This window comes from Salarias fasciatus (genome assembly GCF_902148845.1).
Source record: "Salarias fasciatus chromosome 23 unlocalized genomic scaffold, fSalaFa1.1 super_scaffold_20, whole genome shotgun sequence".
Taxonomy (NCBI): Eukaryota; Metazoa; Chordata; class Actinopteri; order Blenniiformes; family Blenniidae; genus Salarias; species Salarias fasciatus.
The window spans coordinates 6,367,171-6,373,244 of NW_021941230.1; positions in this window are offsets into that span (position 1 = coordinate 6,367,171).

Here is a 6,074-nt window from a genome sequence, read left to right on the forward strand (position 1 = left end):
AGAGACTAAAAATGTTAATCTATCTTCAAGGAAGTCATGCTCTGTACATGACAGGGACTTGAACTTTCCAGAATCTGAGCTCATCCTCCCTGCTGATGAGGCTTCAGGCCCAGCACCGACAGAGGAGTCTTGGCCAAACCCAGAGGGGAGCGAGCTGCAAAGAAAGAATCGATGACACCGATAAGAGAGCCAGTGGAGGACGAACACAGAGGCATGACAACATGCAATGTGCCAAAGATGACTGATGCAAACATTTTAAATCTTATTTATTCCAAATGTGTTCATGAAGTCCATTTTTGGGCCAAGATGTACCCTCAATTTTACACCGCTGATGTATTTAATGGTGAAACACATCGGGTATTTGCATTCCTCACTGGGTTAAATTCAAGCTGCAGAACAACTGGTGAGAGTCTGACGATGGGACTGCGCTGGTCAGTGATGTGACGGATGAACACATGCCATTCGAGTTAAAAATGATGGATTTTTTGGGGTTTCAGCTGAAAAGAGACGCATGACGTGGATTTGGATGCTTCCTCCAATGGGCATGCAGTGACGACGGGAGGGTGAAAATAAAGATCTGCGCGACAGATTAGCTTCTTACTGCAACGGTTCAGGACTGACTGCAGGGAGGTGGGAGGGAGACAAAGGCTGCTTTTCCAAAGATGTGCCACACGGGGGTGCGTGAACCGAAGCTCATGCAATCGTGACGACAATCGGTGACAGAAAGACTAAGAATGCGTAAGTGTTCACAAATAAGCAATTGGCTTTATGCAGTTCTGTTGGATTTTTTTAGAAAGTCTCCACCATTGAGTCTGGCTCTGCAGGATTCTTCCTGTTCAAAGGGGGAATTTTTCCTTTCCGCCGACTCCTCTGCTCCTCTCCCTTATGTCTAATTGTTGGGTTTTTCCTCTCTTAAAGTGTCTTGAAAGTACTGTGTTGTATTTGGCACTTGTCTTTTTTGAGCTGACCATGAGGAACGTGTTGCTTTTTTGGGGAATTGAACCTGTATTAAAGCCATATTTTTCCAAGGAAAATTCTCTCTCAGTCACTTAAAGGGACTGAAGTCAACTTTAAAAAATTTACCTCAGTGCTGCCACGATAGGCGCTGCGGGTAACTGCAGCCACCAGCCAAGGCGGCATGGGAGCGCGCACAAACATTTTACAGAAAGTCCGTCTTCACAGCGCTGCACCAGGGATGCTCATGCTGTTTACTATGCCGTGGTTTACTGCAAGACCACAGGGCATATTATGTGATTTTTGTCAGCATCCATTTTCACTCCCAAATTCAGCTGAAGTTCCCTCCATGAATCAAACGCATATCCAATATTTATATGGGTGCCTGCCCGACTTCGGTCGTTTTTTTGTTTTTTTGTTTTTTTTTTGACTCACGAGATAACGCTGATAAAGTCCTTTTTTTTTCTTCGTGGTGTTTTTTTGTGGGCTTTGAGTGGATGCAGTTATCCGATTGTATGAAGAGCGGGGGGAAAGCGGGGGGGGGCGGGGGGGGGGGGGTGCTCGTGCTTCGATTCACTGACCGGGAGCAAATATATAATATACCGGGAGAGCGGACAAATGAAACTACAAATAGAACTACAGATGAACTTTCTTCTGTTGATTCTTGGTTTGTCAGCAAGTGAGCAGCGGCGTATTTGCGCACGCGCGATTCATTTGAAGTGTGGACGGAGTGGTGTGGGTTTCCTCCTCTCTGCTCTGACTGCAGCAGGGAGCGCTGCGTGAGACTGGCCGCCTGTGAGTGCTTTAGGACGGGGGAGGGGCTCACGCAGCACCCGCTGCTTGCTGAGGACAGCGGAGACGTCCTGTCACGTCTCCAGAGCACCAGAAAAAGTCGTTAAATTTGTCGCTAGTAGCCTTTGACAAAAAAAGTCACCAAGAGGCTTTGGAAAGTCGCCAGATTTAGCGAGAACGGCACCTGATCAGTGTTTGAGTCCGCGTCCACGGCGGCTATGTTCTTCCTGTTCGGCAACGGGCATACAGCGTCAATTTACATCACATCCCCACGATTGCGCGGGAAATTCGGACCCCGAACAGCAACAAATTATTTGGCACACAGCCTGTATAAGGCAACAGACAGATACGCGGATTGGCCTGTTATATTAGGTTTTTAATGCTTCACGACCCATTAGCATTGAATAAACTGGAAATGAATGTGTAGTTTTTCACAAATGTTGAATTAAGTCCCTTTAAAAACTTAAAAAAAAAAAAAACCCAAAGTGAGCAAATTTGCATTCAGATCTTGATGACGCACATTACATCTTAACCCTGGCGCCATTCGGGACTTATTTTCCAGATACGCGTCACTTCTCTGCTTTGCTTTGGTGACTGTGTAAGCTCCTGGATTCAGAGAGGATCACTTCTTAAAATGGCCCGCCCCATGCAAATCTCTCAAGTGCTTTGATACTACTTTATGTGACAGAACAAACAGGTCAAAAACTCCAAACGCTTCACGGTTCTCTCTTCGACAGCGATGGAGGGAACCTTCTGCTCTGTGCTGCTCCTGCTGAGCTTGTCTCAGATATTTGGCAAGTACGTTTTTGTCGACGAAAAGATGATCTGGCCCGACGCTCAGCAACACTGTCGGCTCTTCTACACGGACCTGGCTGCCCCCGGCGACAAACACGAGATGAACAAAATGCGTCAGGACAACCCGGGCACCGAGTGGAGATTGAGCTGGATCGGTCTGATGCAATCACCCAAGAACTCTACGGTTTGGATGTGGTCAGGAGGAGGACACGTGACAAAATTTTTCTGGGAATACAGACAACCAAACAATGACAATTCCAAACACAACGGTGCTATCTCCCGAGACATTTGGTACGAAGTTTCAGAAGAATATCGTCTCCCTTTCTTCTGCTACCGCACCATCGTGGTGAGGGAGAAGAAGACCTGGGAGGAAGCTCTGGACCACTGCAGGGAGCACCACCGCGACCTGGCCAGCGTGGCGTCTGACACCGAGATGCTGCTCATCCAGGGGGAGCTGAGGAAATCCTGCACCACCGAACAGGTCTGGATTGGCCTGCATTTCCTCCCTGACAGGTGGCTGTGGGTGGACCAGCAGCCTCTGGGCTACCGGGCCTGGGGCGGCGAGGGGACGGAGGCGTGCCCAGCGGGCCGCTGCGCAGCCATACAGCTGCCAATGGGCAACATGCAATCATGGGAAGCCTTCAGTGACTGTTCAAACGTTCCACAGAACCCTGAACCACTCGCTAACTGGGTACCTCTGAACTGCAGAGAGAGACTGCACTTCATCTGCTACTGAGCTCAATTAGAAACTATTTTCAGCAAATGTTAATGTCTTGTCCTGTAATTTTCACTTGTGAGGGATCCCCCCGCCTGACCCCCGCCCGATCTGCAGGCAGTGTGAACCTACGCATGTTGAAGCAAGGAGTCTGTGGAGATACGGGGAAGCCGGGGGTCGGCGGGGAACTCTCACCACCGCCAGCAAAGGTGGGGCTGCTGGCGAGTCGGTCTGCCTCTCTGTCTTCGAACGCCTCCCGGTAGCTGTGCACCGTACCCTGGGGAAGAAACCAATGACTGAATATTTACAGATACAGCAGACATACAGTCCGATTTGGCAAAATTTTGTACTTAAAATATTGTTTCCATTTCCATTTGTGTTTAGTGGATAGATTTCTTAAAATAATTGAGTATCATTCAAACTTTATACGAAAACTTTGTGCTTGATTTCAGACGAGCTTCAGATTTGCTTTTAAACTACTTTCAAGTGTGATTTCAGACATAATCTTCAAAAACACAACATATAAAATGACAGAGTTTCAGTGGTCTGATAGATATGAAATAGTGCCACGCTTTCTGTATTTGAAGGTTTCCAGCAATAAATGTGTTGTAAAAATCACTCTGTATCACGTCGCACTTTTTTTTTTTTTCCCCAAAAAGGCTTCTGGCTGATGGCGGGATCCCGAAGGTCAAGTTACTGGATCATTTGCAAAGAAATGGAAATTTTCTGTGGGATCATTTACATGGTGAGGAGGTATGATCTCGATGAAGATGAACACCGCCAGTTTATGAGGTTTAACTAAATTTGTCCCAGCTGCTTGTAAATTCCTTTTGTTTCATTTTTTACTCTTACTGATTTCAGCAAATACTGACAGATGAAAAACAAAAAAATGACAATTTGTGTTTTTGTCAATGAATGAATGAGGGAGACAATAATACATAAAAAATTTGAATGTCATGAAGCAAAAAAACAGATAAAAATTTTATTTCTTTTCTGTCTTATTTGATATTCAAATTTCTATTTATTCTTTGTGGAACAATACTTGAAGGAAATTTCCTTTTGTGATTCAGAAAGCATTTATATTCTACTCTATAAAATGTCAAAATTGTCTAATAAAAGCTGTAATAGGAAGATGAAACCATTAAAATAAGCTGCAAAAACAGATGACAATGTAATGAAATATTCAGCATCTGAAATTGTGACTGAAATTTCAGAAAAGCAGCATCAGAGAGTTTTATGATATGCAATACTGCATATATGAAGCTTTAGACTCTGTGTCGGCTTCATTTTAAAGGTGAAGCGTGTTTTGTGGATCCTCGTAAATTTGATTTGGTGGAAAATCACAAAGATGGCACTTCCTGTTTCAAAGTTGCAGATCACTGGTGTAGTAGAAGTCCAAGTGATTCAATGAACCAACACCTACTGAGCTACAGTTGCTCAAACAAAAAACCTGCTCCGGTCATCCCCGGCCTCCTCTGCCTCTCTGGGTCGTCCTCCCGGATTCATCGCCAGATTGTTGGCAAAGTCTGCTGAGTGCACGGCCGCCGTGGAATCATGGCCGCTCTGGTAATGGCCCTCGCTCGTGGTGCGGCATCTGCCCATCTCCTAATAAGCTCCAACCCGCTGCCGTTATCTTAAGGAAACCGTCAGGAGCTGTGAATCAGGCTGACTTGCGGATATGACAAGAGTTAGGAGTGTTTTCTTTTGCAAATGGGCTAAATCAAGCCCTCTGCTGAGAGGATAATCACAGATCGCCGACGTCACCCATGAACTTTGAGCACTTTCATTTTTATGACCGACCTCGGCTTGTCATACATGGGTTTAGAAATCTAGAAGTGGGAGGAGATGGAGCGCAAACCAAGGCAAGCAGGTTGATCTTTCCATGCGATAAGAGCGGAGTGGGAATTTTCCCCTTGTTTGAATATTTACAGTCCAGTGGCATCTGCATGTTTCAGGGGTCAGGTTTTTCCAAAACCAGCCCGGCTGTTGTGTGGGAAGGTCATACCTGGGTGAGATGCCGCTCACACACTGCACACATTTCCATTACACTTGTTTTGGTTCAGGTGTTGCGTGAAAAAAGAGGTGTCGTCTTTTTCTATTCAGAAATAAAATGGATTTAATTGAACTTTTAAATGTTTTAAATGAACTTTTAAATATGATATCCATCAAATGAAAATGCAAAAACAATGCGTTTTGTCATGTAAACAGTGTCTTATTTTAGGTCAAAACAGACCAATTTCATATTGAGTGAGTAAAATACTGTTTGTAAATTTAAATTTAGGAGTCTTCTGCTGATGAAAATATATATTTTTGCAAAATCAAACAGTTATTGTGAAAAAAAATGGCTGCGATCTCAACATAAAGGCAAAGTCATGCGTGTGACAGCTGTTGCATTTTGGGTATTTTACAAACAGCATGACTTTGATGCTAGTTTTCCAACAACAAGGTGGATATTTTTCAAGACTCAGGGTTCAATAATAATAATAATAATAATAATAATAATGATAATAATAATAATAATGATAATAATAATAATAATTTAAAAAAAAGAATGTTTTCTTTTAAAATTTTAAGCTTGATGCCGGATTGGAGCCCCTTGTGGTCCAATTTTTGGTCCGCAGGCCTTATGTTTCACGCCCCTATATGAATATATCCACATCGAGCTGATTTCACTGTCTTGTTTTGAAAGCTAAACACACTGGTTGCTCTCATAACCCCTCAAAGCGTGTTGCAGACGGACTGAAAACCAGATATTCGGTCTTGTCCTTGACTCAGAAAAAAAAAACGCCATGTCAGGCACTTTCAGGCCAGAAACATC